The sequence below is a fragment of the Ruditapes philippinarum genome, unplaced genomic scaffold (assembly GCF_026571515.1).
Source record: "Ruditapes philippinarum isolate M1 unplaced genomic scaffold, ASM2657151v2 ctg145_1_1_1_1, whole genome shotgun sequence".
In the NCBI taxonomy this organism is placed as follows: domain Eukaryota; kingdom Metazoa; phylum Mollusca; class Bivalvia; order Venerida; family Veneridae; genus Ruditapes; species Ruditapes philippinarum.
Genome location: NW_026863036.1, coordinates 382,568 through 397,970, shown reverse-complemented (window position 1 = coordinate 397,970; position 15,403 = coordinate 382,568). Strand labels below are relative to the sequence as shown.

General features: G+C 33.3%; 1 long non-coding RNA gene across 1 annotated transcript; it reads left to right on the top strand.

Annotated features, from left to right (window-relative positions):
* Nucleotides 1-5,544: 5,544 nt before the first annotated feature.
* On the top strand, nt 5,545-13,202 carry LOC132720966 (uncharacterized). Its single transcript, XR_009624405.1, has 3 exons — nt 5,545-5,584; nt 9,112-9,236; nt 10,172-13,202. It is a non-coding gene; the product is annotated as an uncharacterized LOC132720966 (long non-coding RNA).
* Nucleotides 13,203-15,403: the final 2,201 nt, after the last annotated feature.

Sequence of the window (15,403 nt, the reverse complement as noted above, 5' to 3'; positions counted from 1 at the left end):
TAGTAGTCTTTGTCGTAGACCATATACATCTATGACAGCAGCAAACAGACATATTTTATCCACCGCTTCTGCGACAAAAATCTCCATCGCGACCGATTCTGCAAAAGCTATGGCCAGTGTGATAATAATTGCATTTATATTTATCATTTTAAATTCCTAAGTAAGTTGATTACACAGTCCCGTAGCTACTGTCGAACATAGTTTATAATGTCCGCAGTCAATCGCCTGTCACTTTTCAACGTCTCTCTCGGCGATTGACGTCACCAACGTCCTTGAAAATTTCTTCTTTCTGCATCTCCCTTATTTTTCTTTTTTTTTTTTCAATTTCTCAATTACCCTTTTTTAATCAGTTATTTTAATCAAAAACTGTGCTGTGGCTACCTTAACCTTTTCATTTTTCCATTATCCCTTTTTATGTTTTAGACAGTAACTCGACGTACTATTGACACAATTGCTTATTGATCGAATTTCGCATAATTTTAACGCGAGTTTTTCTTTTACAAGTGACATATGAATTGTGATTGCACAGATAAATGTGATATAAATGAAGTCATTTTTCTGACAACGTCAAATATGGCTCGTGACGTTTCGGCGTATTTTGAAATCTATTTGTGTCATATTGTAAAAATATACGCTTCATAAAGCGCCTATTATTTTTCCAACATGGTCACTTTAAAGGAACAAATGATAATAAATGCAAAACTTATTTTATTTATGGTTGGCATAAAATTTCCGCCATGACTGGTCATTAAGTAACATAAAGTTAATAGAGTTTGAACCTTTTATATAAAATAAAATACTGGTATTATAAAATAGGTTTTGCTTCGTCATCGATTGCAAAAACCTGTAATTTTATGTTAGATTTTCGCCAAAAGGGTCTCGAAGAATTGAGAGATCCTTCCGCCAACAGCGGGCTAACATAAACCAAAATTAATGACTCAGTCATGACGATTTTATTGAAAATACTGGACGTGTGTTTAAGCATACACCACGAACGAAATTTAATTAACGTAGTATCGTGACCAGACAGGAGTTAATGGCACCATCTACTCAAAGGATCACGGGGTTTTAAGACTTTATCAACAATTCCTATTTCTTATAACATAGGTACTATTTTGTATGTCACTATTGATACGTTCCGCCAAAAAAAACAACAGCCATATATCTATAAGAATGTCGCAAACAAACATGAGACTGAATTAATTAAGTGCTTGGAATGATGTTGCACAAACGTAGGAAAATTGATATTTATCTAGGCTTAGAAGAAAGTTTCTTCTTCATTAGCAGTTGTTGACGAAGAAGAACCCATTTTAATCCCACCGTAATGTTCAAGTAAATATGCAGGTAGATTCAAATAATACGATACTAAATTGTAGGCTATATAAAATGAAATGCACATGTCACACAAAAACTTCACATAAAAGAGCACATGTCACACAAAACGAAAAATAATGAAAAGTGACTTTATAAGGGATGAGCCAACTAACCATGCAAGGAATTGGACCACTGGAAAACCTAATTTTAACACATGTTAACGAATTTGTTCTTCACAACGATACAAATTTATTACATCTTATTTATTTTATTTTTTTTACGGAATTACCTGCAATGAAAAATGTCCCCATACTTGTGCAAAATTCACCCATAAATGAACGAAATTACATTATTTTATCTGGGAAAATGCAACTATAAATGTTCAAAATTTCATATCTTTGGGTAATTTGCACCCATATATGTTCAATATTACGGAAATATAACTGGGTAAATTGCACCAATAATAGAAATAAATCTGGGTAAACTGCGCCCATAATAAAAAATATATTTGGGTAAACTGTACCCATGTTTAATCTGATACTACACCCATTATGAAAACTTTTTACAGGGTGATATATTAATTATTAAGTAAAGTTAAATTACTGCATTGTAATCCGTCCACGGTATCACAAATACATTTAAATGTGGGTAAACTGCACCCATAATTATATTTATTATAGACACTGCAAATTTAAACCCAAAGGCGGACTACCGGCCCAATATATCTTTAAGGGCAATTGGCAGAACCTTTTGTTCTCTTTATAATTTTGAAAGCAGTGTCTTCCTTAGTTAAAAACACCCTGTTATCAAATTCACATAAAATACGAGTTGAACGAATATTTGACGGCTATTTCTACCTTTTACTTAACTACATGTACAACAAGGTTACTCAAACTGGATACAAACCCTATTCTAAATGAGTTGGATTTAATATTATTAAAAACATATGCTTATAAAATTAATGCATTTTACATTAAAGCTGCACGCCTCCAGATGAAATCAAAATATTTCAAGAAAATCAAACAAGAGAAAAGTACTTTGATTTATAAAAACAATAAAAGATTCAAAACTTAAGTAATATCTTTATATGCAAATATGTTTTGCAGTATTTTCCACCATATTTCTACTGCGTTACTAACGCAATGAGGATTATTTTTGCATATTTTGACCTCTTTTATTTTGCTGATTTACATTGGCTGTTAGTGCTGTATCCAACGTGAAAATTATTTTCTTTGTTCACTCGACAATATTTTACTTTTTAAAAAAAAATCAAAATTTTCATGAAAATTTACATGCTGCTTTAAATTAAATGACATGAAAATGTCTTATCGTTTGTATTGGGATATCTATTAAAGATACAGTTGTATATTATCAATACGTTTCCTTTTCTATTTTGTCGTTTAAGCTACCAATACACTCTAGATCATGTGTGTGCGGTTAAAAAAACGGACATTTTGCCTATAGTTAATTAATAAATATATCATTGTAGCCAAACATGTACTTTTTAGTAAGTTGTTATAAGATGGAAACTTGGATATTGTCAGTAACGCGCGACGAAAAATAGAGAATTTCTTCAAACTGAAGGTATAAATATTTCGTAAGTAATTTGTTAATTTTTCCACGTAAGTTAACGTTGAATCTCTAGTCCCAACTAGTACTCTTCAACCTCGATATGCTTCTGTCACACAATGAATTGCTCCGTATTATAAACAAGGCTATATAGTTTACATTAGGTAATTGAGGCAATGCAACAACGTTAGTTACGTGCGTATTGTTGCAAAAGCAGGTAACCATTTATAAATGGGTGGCTATATTAAAACTTAACAGAACCGAAAATTAACACATCACTCAATTCCATTTTTCCGTACTATGCCGAGGGTGACGAACTAATTGATAATTAACTACTCTTTCTACTTCCGGTTGAATATCTGAAGAAATGCTTAATGGTATTACGGAGGGAAGCCTAGATGCCTATTGTGGTTAGTCGTTCATTACACGTTCATTTATTCTTCATGGATCCATATATTTTGTCTATTTGAAAAATTCTTATTTCTCAGCAGTATTAATCATACTATTATTTTTATTTCCTAACAGACATATGCATGGAACAATTCCATTTGGTACGAATTCTGAAAAGAAAATTTCTCAAGAAATGCTATTCTCCCCATTAGGCATGCCGTTAATTACCAATGATCACATTTAATGTAAAATTCAAAACCTTAACCTAAACTCATTAACATTGAGACGACAAAACCGTTCAGCAATCGAATCCATACCATTGCATCATCATTGTTATCCTTCTTATTATTAATATCATAATTATTTTTATTACTAATTTTCTCTTCTTTTTTTTTTATTTTGCATTTAGTAAGAAAACTCAAAACTGATGCTCACACTAAAGACCATGAATTTGTGCAAATTATGCTGAGGAATTCGTATGGTTTAGTTTTCGGCATCGATTTCAATCACTTAATATGTAAATACTTAAACTAAACGTCACATGTTATAATGTAAGAAAATCAAAATCCTTACCTAATAACAGAAAGTCATAGGTTTAAACTACTGAGGTTTGAACGATATCTATAAAAATTTTAGAAATTATTGTTTGACGTTGAAAATGAAAATAGTGCAACCCGATCCTTTAAAATGGCAAATGTTTATTTATTCATTAATTCAAGCAATTAATGTTCCTGCAAAGGATGGATGCAGATTTAATATCCAAATAGGCATATTCCCTAGATTTTGATATTAAATGACTTGTTAGAAGGAGGAGCCAAATATACAGGTCATTGCAAAAATACTGTGACGTATAGCGTTAAGATAAAGAGTTTAAACTCAAGCGCTTAAACGTCAGCGCAAATTTATACTGCGCCGGTGTGCGTTGCCATGCTTTTTTAAATCGCTGTTACGTACAAGCTATTTGCGTTATCAAATTAGATATGGTATATAGTTTTCCGATTCATTGTGATATATAACAATAAGTGATAGTTATTTTTGATCATCCCTCATATGTCCTGAAGACTTTAAAATATTTTTCCATTTTTAGACATACATAATATATTTATAAGGAGGATTAAGCATATGCACTATTTACATTGACATTCACAGAGACACTGATCATTCCCACTACACTATAGTGTGTTTGAAGGCGTGCCATCATGTGGTAGCTTTCAGAGTTCACAATTGGAGGCTTAAGGTGCTCATCCGTGCATTATATACGGTACTAGCAGGCTTCTGAGAAGAACGACCGGCCTTTTATAAGCTAGCTATATACCTTCCTCACGGAGGATCCAAAGCCTGACGGGAATCGATCATGCAGCAATGAAAGATGACAAAAATGTACCAGTACAAACCGCTAAGCAATTTCTCAAAATGTTTCCAAACTTTCCAATCGAAGACAATATGCTAACATTTTTACTGGTGACGAAAATGAGTTTACTATTCCGACCCAGTCAGAAAAATAATGAAATAAATATTGCTGACCAATACGGAAGAAGGCATGTAGTTTACAAAAAAAGACATGGGCACAAAGAAGGACCTTTATTTCAAATACTTCTCTCGTGAAGCTATATCTGATCATTTTTTGTTGTCGACGGGCATAAATGTTTAGTACCGAGATGGTATACTAAAAACAAAACTCAAGAAATATTTTCCGAAACGACACTCAGTGTCAGGATGTATGCATGTTCGTCTACATCATGGTGATGCTTCGTCTAAAGTTGTGTAGCACCATACACTCCTGATCTAGCCTTATTCGCGACTTTTTCATATTTAGTTTTTATCTGGTCGTTGGTACAGACGCTTGGCTCCGCCATCATTTAGTACCTCAGAGATCTAGCTATAGCAACGTACCGTGACGCATTTTCTAAACAGATTCAGAGCTTAGCATTACATACTCTAAACCGCGGAGAATACTTTAAAGGGACATAATGTTCATTTGACTGTTTGAGTCAAATGTTTTTGATATATCGTACAATACATATCACAATTCAGACAGCCCTTGTTTATCATTACTAAAACATAATGTTTTTGTCAGTGAAATTAATAAGCTTAAACAGGGAATATTAATCTCAGCATGTTTTTATCTAAAATTTATCACCAACATTGTATTTTATTACACAATTAATTAAATGTGCACGTCAAATCTGCTTCATTTGACAATAACCATTACTTAAATATGAAAAATAACTTCTCCTGTTAGTGCCTTGTCGTATAAAAGCCAGAGCGACTTATGATATACGCAATACGTGTTTCTAGTTACAGACAGCCGGTAAGTAAAGTTATATTAATATAAATTATGTAGATCTTGATTAAGGATATATTTTGATTTTCAGATTTGAAAATAACATACTTTTGTGATATTCTTTATTGAAATTAAATGATGCTTTGTATAATATTTTAGGATTACTCAATTACCCACAGATTGGTGTAACTTGTTTTAAAATAGCTTTTTGTATAGAAGAATTGCACTGAAACGCAGAAGTAATTGTCATAAAATGTGATATTGTCGTATACAGTACTGTGACTTGTGTAATGGTTTTTTTCTTAATCTTTCTGTCAATATTGAATTTAAGAATTACCCACACAATTACAGGTCTTATAGAGCTGATTTTGATTAGCATAACATTTTGCTAGCTACTACAAATTGGCTTCTCCGTGTTGCTTTCCCCTAACTATACGAAAAACAATATCTAAAACATTGTTGAATAGTTCAGGAAAAAACGGAGGTGTTAGGCACGACGTCTACGCCATTGCATTTTTGTATTGCTTCGTAACATCATTCATTATTCAAGTCATAGAACTCTGTTAAATGTATTCAACAAATATCACAATTTATATAATGTTCAATTTAATCCTCACCTTGGTAAACTTTTAAACACATTGCTAAACGATTTCCTCACTGACAATGTTTGTATTGTTTAATTGGGTTTTACGTCACACCGACACATTATAGGTCATATGACGACGTTCCAGCTTTACTGGTGGAGGAAGACCGCAGGTGCCCTTCCGTGCATTATTTCAGGCACGAACGGGAACCTTAGTTGAACCACCGACGTTCCGTAAGCTAGCTGGATAGCTTCCTCACATGAAAGAATCAAAAAGTCCCTGTCGGGATTCGAACCCACAGCGATGAGGGGCAAGTGGTTTGAAGTCAACGACATTAACCACTCGGCCACGGACGCCCCTTACTGACAATCAGTTATACCAGTCTGCAGGCAAGTGAATAGGTCTAAAATTGAAAGTATGCAAAACTATAAATACATGTAATCAGGTTCATATAGTTTATTATCATACGTGATAACAAACTGTTTGTAAGATAACATAATGGGATATTGCATAATAAAGTATTCTGAAACAAATTATTATTATTATTCATATATATGTTCATACTAAATCGTTTAGAACTAGATTAACAATTTTGTTCCTGACATTTTTTCTAAGAATATCCAAATATATTTCTATTGCTATTATCAATGTTTGAAATAATTGTTGAAAGTAGATTTATTCTCTTTGATATACCTGTTCACTAATTTTATTGAAGCATGTATAATATCCATTCGTGACAATATATCGAACTTTTTTTTAAGTATTTATATCATTGAGTCAACTTTGCACTTAAACTCTTATTATTTTTAAACCAAATGTTTAGAATTCTGTGTTTATTTCATTTTGATGAATCTAATTGTTAAAAATAATCTTTGTATTCTCTCAAAAATGTCTAGTTATATGTATTTTTCTTTCATTGTGATATTCTGTAAGTCTGTGTGTTTGTTTCACTGGGTTTTAAAGATCCTGTAATTCAATTTTTTCATGGTTTTATTACATAAATATTATGCTCAAATTAAGATTTGTCAATATTGTGAGTTCCAATAAGCATTATTTATAAAGATATTACCGAATTTAACATTTCATGTAAATAAAGGGAGGTAATTAGAAATTTATTTTCTATAAATTCTAAGTCAAATTTTCCAATAAGAAATAATTGCATGCAATTTATTGATTAAATATAATGTTCAAAAATATTTTACATATTCTTCGAAATGAAAATTGTTTAATTTGCATAGTTATATACATATATAATTTTTGCAAGTGTGGTATACAAACATTCCATGGTCCATGGCGGAGCTGAAAACTGGAAGGAGTGAACTTGTCTGTCCGTTTTGCTCGTCTGAGGCACTGAACCAAAAACACCTGTCCAAAGCACCATTGCTCGTCCGTGCGTCTATATGTCAGGAAAACCTTACCCGTCCGCTTCTTGATCCTTTATTTTAGGCAACAACACATTCTTTAACTAAACAACATAATGCACACAATGGTCTCATTGGCCTCCCGTGTATTATTTCATTAATAAATCTAAAAACATTTGCATTTTATTTGGGCTCATTCAGTGAATTACTGAATTTCAATCAAATAGTTCACCACTTTAGAATTATAACATACTTTAAGGGCATGACTGGTGACATGTCCAGGGTCCGTAATCGACAGTGAAAGCTGTTTTTTTTGTGCCCTTACGGGCGGATGGACCTTCATTAAACATTAACATACATACATACATACATACATACATACATACATACATACATACATACATACATACATACATACATACATACATACATACATACATACATACATACATACATACATACATACATACATACATACATACATACATACATACATACATACATACATACATACATACATACATACATACATACATACATACATACATACATACATACATACATACATACATACATACATACATACATACATACATACATACATACATACATACATACATACATACAATACATACATACATACATACATACATACATACATACATACATACATACATACATACATACATACATACATACATACATACATACATACATACATACATACATACATACATACATACATACATACATACATACATACATACATACATACATACATACATACATACATACATACATACATACATACATACATACATACATACATACATACATACATACATACATACATACATACATACATACATACATACATACATACATACATACATACATACATACATACATACATACATACATACATACATACATACATACATACATACATACATACATACATACATACATACATACATACATACATACATCTACATACATACATACATACATACATACATACATACATACATACATACATACATACATACATACATACATACATACATACATACATACATATACAAACAGTAACAATATCAATCACAAAACATACAGGATCTTTAAGACACAGTATTGGTCATAAAAAATATGGAGATTTTCCAGCTTTACTTGTACAGGAAGACCTCGGGTTCCATTCTGTGCATTATTTCAGGCACGAACGACACATAGGTATACCGATATACTGTTATTGATAGATAAATTAATATTATTTCATGACAGATTTTCCAAACTTCTAATTTTGTTGTATAATTGTTTTTGGGTTAAACGTCGTAAGAACACATTTCGGCTTATTTTTTTAAAAGAACGTTAAGTGCCCCTTCGTACATAACAGGCCCGAGCTGGCACCTGAATAGAACCGACGACGTTCCGTAATCCTGCTGAGCTTCTTCACATTTCAGAACCCCTTGTGGAATTCGAACCTTTAGCTGTGGGGAGCAAGTGGTTTGAAGTCAACAACTTTAAGGAAACGGGCACCTTTGAACCTTCTAGTAAAAAATTTGAATGCAATTACATGTATTGTTAACGCAGTTTTATTATTTATTTTCAGATTGTTTTCCGAAAAATCCGACCAAAGATGTTGGTGTATATTTTTGTTATAGCGTATTTCCTACCATTGACACAATCAGGATGTTCTAAAGGTTGTTGGGCCGACTCTCACAACACGATCTGTTTGTAAGTTCTATTTAAAGTCACTAAAAAAGCATGTTTGTAAATGTTGCTAAAATGAATAAAATAATTTTTAAAGAAGTCCAGTGAGCTTAAAAAGCCTAAAATTTTCATTCGGACACAAAACAACTCAAACCGAAAAATATAAAGATCTCGAAGATAAGATATTCAAAAGTGAAGATTCTTTTCCCAATTTGAGTTATAAGGGGTAAAATGCGTTTCATATTTCGCATAAGCAAAATGATTATTATTGAATCTTTGTTCATTGAGCAAACACCATAAGGTTTAGAAAAGTTATCGGTACATGAAAAAAAGAAAAAGAAAACGTCTTGCTAACGCAGTTAAGCTCGTTTTATTAAAATACAGTAAACAAAGAACAGCTTTAAAATTTTCCTAAATAAATATAAGGATTTTTTTTGAGGTTCTTAATGAACGTAACGCGTTGATACATATGAAATATAAAAACACTTATTATTGTTGCTGTTGGGGTATTTTTGTTTCAAAATCCAGGCGACAACATCAACAAATTATCGTCATTTATTGGTAACCAAAATCTCGACACTTACAAAATAATGAAGGGGTTTTCGTAATTTCGTTATTTGTTTTTCGTATGAAGAAACTTGCTTTGTAATGCTTTTTCGTGCATTAGTGCTATGTATTTTGAAAGTTATATGTTTCGATAATGAAACTACCGGGGATCTTATCCAAGTAAGCTATTTCATATGGCACACTAAGTCGCGCATATTAAATCATGTGCAACAACGGCGCATACTCTCGTGAATTTATTCTTTAGTGCATGCAAGCTTCTTTGTGAGTGTACATATATTTTTTATACGATATTTCACCAATCATATAAATAGTTAAACAATTCTAAATTGGTGTTTATCTATTCAGCACTGTAACCATCACTGTTTCAGATATTATCTCTATCATTGTTACAGATAAGACACTGCTATGCAGGGACGAGAAGGTATGCTGATAAGCTACTCTCTTAAGATTCCATTTTCTCGAATCTGCTGTGAAGCACTCAGCTGTACTTTGAATACCGGAAGGTGTCAGTTCGAGAATGCTGGTTGTCATGACAACACGACAGTATCTATCATGACCACACCACGGCCTTGGGAACTTCCAAACATACCAACAATGATGAGGTGCACAGATAAACTCGGGACAGGTGCATTTTATTGGTTTACACCGAATGTGGTGGAGATTAAAAACCCATTTCCTAAATAGACGATTTAATGCTTAATACGACTCGAAACATGCTACTTATAGCAAAATTTCATTCTGTAACAAATATCGGTTTTACAGCTGTGTACTTTTCCAAATGTATTCACCTGATATTTATAACAAACGACATTGTAATGCCCCGGTCACATATTCACGGATAATGCCACGGAAGAGCTACGGTCTAATTGTCCAAGGATTACTACGGAAATGTGAAATTCCGTAGTCCGCTACGGTTCCAGTACGGACACACAACGGTATGAGTACGGAGTCCGACGGATTTACCACCAAAAGTCGCCGGAGAGACACGGATTGTTACGGACCGACACGGTTTGATACGGAGCGACACGAATCAGGACGGACGCACTACGGACACACTACGGTCTACTACGGTATAAGCACGGGTTAGTACGAATAAGTACGGTCTGATACGGAGAAGAACGTATTGATACGGAGAAGAACGAATTGCCACGGATCTATACGGAACTAAATATCTGTCCATAATCTCTTGCTTGCTTATTTTCAAAATGACTCAAAAGAAAAGAACACCTAGAAAACGAATTGCAGCGTTCAATGATTTTGGCGAAGAGGATTCAGCCTAATCGCGTCCGAACCCCGAGACACATCAGGTCTGATTAAAGTGACTTTCTTGAAGGACGCTGGATCCTCAACAATTTTGGCCATGAGAGCCTCATACTAAACATGAAGCGGTCTTCGTAAAAGCCCATTTCTAGTCCATCATCTCGTCTGTCTTCTCTTACCTGATTACATTAATTATCGTGATGTTTATGTTTTAAAAATATGTGAAAAGCTTGTTAATTAATCTTATTATCACTCAAGGGCCAGTGTCCGAGGCTTATGAGACACTTCGTTTTATGTACATATTTACTCCATTTTCAGGATCCAATGTTTGTAAAATATGTAACATTAAATGTTATTCTATTTCTTATGAATTGTAGTACGATATTAATATAAATTTACTTCTATGGATGTCATCAAGCAGTTATTTCTGCAAATATATATGTCTTTTTTTAACAAGAAGGTAGTATTTATACCCTTGAAAAAGTACATGATACTTAATTCATCCGTACTAAACAGTGGTGGGCCGTACCATTCCGTACCGTTTCGTGTTGCAACGCAATAAACCGTATAAGACCGTGCTAATCCTTGCCTCTCCGTAATACAACGTATTACGATCGTGGCTTTCCGTGACAATGCCGTATTAATCCGTATTAAAACCGTAGCTTATACGTAGGGTAACCGTACAAATACGTAGTTCCTCGTACCAAACCGTGGCAATCCTTGCCAAGTTGGTGGACTACGAATCAGTACGGACCAGTACGTATCGGTACGGATTAATACGGATTAGTAGGGATACGCTACGGTTGATTTTTCCGTAGCAAATTTTTGTGCATGTTCAAAAATTGTCAAGGATCGCTACGGATATACAAGGACTACTACGATTTATTACGGTTACAATACGGAGAGCTTCTGACCAGTACGGGTAGCTACGGACGATGCCGTAATTACTCCGTGGCTCTTCCGTGGGCGTCTTCCGTGAATATGTGACCGGGGTATAAAAGTTGTGTTTTACATACTATATACGTTCGACGGCAGTTTACAAACGTAACACAGGTAGTTGTTCTATAAAGAAGTCAAATATTAATGTTTAGTGTATAAAAGATGATTAAATGATATATTTCTAATTACATCATTAATCCAGAATAAACGTTCTATTTTTTCATAAGATTTAACAAAGCTGTCACACGTTTCATCATTGTAATTGTCGTTGATTAAGTAAGATAATTTTAATGTTTTATGTTTTGTTGTATTATGGGGTTTAATATTTGTATTCTTACATCAAATGAGCACGTTGTACACGTAGTATACTTTACCAGAAATTAGAGCAGAATGAATCCATGTAATTGGAAAAAGCACGAGAACGCGCCGTTGTTGATATACGTGTTCAGGGTGCCATTCAAAATAAGATATTTGTCATCAAACAAGAACGTCAACTCGAATGTGAGAACCAAATAACGGATTTCGGAATTACAATTTTTTATTGGGGTGTAAGTCGTACAGTAGTGGTCATATGACACTTTTGAGTTTGACTGGTGAATGGAGACCATCCGTGCATTATTTCATGCAAAATTTGCGGAATTACCAAGTCGGGTGTATACTGTTATGCAAGAATAGGGATAATGCTTCGAATTTGTAATCCAGGTGTTGCTATTTCCATTCTCAGGCGAAAGAAATAGTTTACGAGACAATTCCTTTTCCATTCATTTAGAAATCATGCGGGCTTAAAAGTCGGTCTTTGTGGAGAAAGTGGTAATCATTGGTCTGTTTTCCAGGAAAGCCAGTTACTTTTTTTAATAGGTTGACTGACCGCGGATAAATATCATAATAATGTATAACAATTGATGTTAACACATACCAAACAAACAAACCCATTTCTTAATTTCGTTTTCGAAAAGATCATTCAACTAGAGAGCAATCTTTACCATTGGTCATTTTAATAGTGGTCCTAATATTTTATTTATCATCAATTTGGATTGAATTATTTGCATGCTATAATACTAAGTTAAGACTTAATAACCAAATGGTTTATATAGTATTGTTTGTCATGCATTACTTATAGAAGTAAAATGTATGTTGATTGTTATTTATATAGTTGTTACGCGTCAAAATCAGTAAAAATGAGTTAAAATCACTAAACTGCATGAAATAAATATAAAATTTGTTGTTTTTTATTTTGCATCTGGTATTCACTCAGTAAAATATATTTCGATTCTTACATGCAAAACAAACAAATATCCTCTATATATAAGCCCCCATATAATCGATTTTTAACTGACAATATTTTTTCTGTCGACAATAACATTTTGACGCACAAGACACATTAAATGTACTTTATTCGACGCTGTCTTTGCACGAATATTAATTATAATACTCTAACTTTGTAGATTTTAGTTTAAACATATTTTATTCATCAATTTTTACAAGCATGTAACATTTTTACATCACAATATATATGGATTGGAAAACAAGCATAACACTTATATTAATTCCTTTCCATGATGGAGTTTCGTCTTTATTATTTCACTTTATATGATCAGTGCATGTTTTTAAGTTCAAAATTGATCTAAATTAATAATTTTTCGAAAGGTTTTACTTGATTTTTTGTTTATTCATTTTCCCTTTTAATAAAAAAAAGAGAAGAAAATAAAAATAATAATAACAATAAAAAAAAAAAAGTTGTGTCACACAGTTTGTCATGGAAATACGATGTTTAAAACGCTGAGTCGGGAATTATGAATCGACAAGTGTGAACAGATTTTGATTTATGTCCACACTTAGGCGATCATTGCCGAAAAGAAGATTATTAAGGGTTGGTGCACAGGGTAGGTCGTCAAAGAATTGCTGACATATGGTATGGTACTTAGGACAACTGAGCAAAAAGTGGGAAACAGTTTCTATAGCACCACATGTACACAAAGGAGACGAGATTAAGTTTCTCCTATGTAATTCGAAATTAAGAGAGCTGCATCCAAGTCTGAGACGTGTATGGTTTACTTGGTTTTTCCTGCTGCCAAAATTATACAGGTGTTTTTTTCTTATTAGACGACACATTTCTGTAGTTGAGTTTGTGTTTGAAAGCACTTACTGTGGGTGCATTTCTAATATTTCCAGGTAAAGAATTCCACTGGCGAATAGTATACGGAAGAAAAGAAGTAGCATATGATTTGGAGTTGCAGTGTATTAATGGGATATATGTGTTAGAGCGAAGAGTGTAGGGTTGATTAAAATGTTCTGGTATCAGACCAGAGAGATAATCAGGAGCGAGACCATTTTTCATTTTATACATAAGTACGAGACGATGTTTTCTTCTCCTTTCTGTGAGTGTATCCCAACTGAGGTCGCTAATTAATTTGTTGATGTTGCAAAACTTAGTAGCTCCTGTGACGATCCTTGCTGCTTCATGCTGAACTGATTCAATATCATTTTTTAGTTCATTACTACAGTTATCCCACATCACGTCGGCATATTCAAGCAAAGGTCTAATAAAGGCTACATATAATTTCTCCAAACCCGCTCTAGAAATAAGAAATTTCAGACTTCTAAGCATACCAATTCTCTGCCAAGCTTTATTAACATTTGATGTTATATGTGATGTCCATTTACCATTTTCAGAAAAGATGACACCAAGGTGCTTGTGTTCTTTAACACTAGAAATGTTCACATTATCAAAGACGACTAGACAAGGGTGTTGGGGTTTGTTTCGTTTTCTTGAGAAAAGGACATGTTCTGTTTTTGAAGGATTAAATGAGACAAGCCAAGTTTTAGACCACACAGAAATTTTTGAAAGATCGCAATTCAATATTGCAGCAGAAGAGTTGGGATCTTCGACAATGATGTAGAGACTAGTGTCGTCAGCAAAAAGTCGAATGTTTGCTTCAATATCAGTGACTATGTCATTAATGTATATTAGAAACAGGAGAGGGCCTAAGTTGGACCCCTGAGGTACTCCAGCATTGATATTTAAAAGTGTTGAAGAAGTATTTGATACGATGACTCTTTGTTTTCTGTCAGCAAGATAAGATGAGAACCACTGAAGAAGAGAACCTTGTATGCCTAAAGAAGAAAGTTTATAGAGGAGTCCATGGTGCCAAACCCTGTCGAAAGCTTTTGATATATCACAAAATACTGCGCGAACTTCTTTTCCTTCATCTTTGGCTTTGCTGATGTCATTGTAAAGAAAGGTTAGCTGATTTATGGTTGAATCCCCTTTAATGAATCCTGATAGAAATGGTGTTAATAGTTTATTTGAAATGACATGGTTATACTAGTATTTATGTATGCATCTTTCCATAACTTTTCCGAGACAGCTTAATAGAGATACATGTTTTAGAAGGATCGGACTTTTTATAAATAGGACAGACATT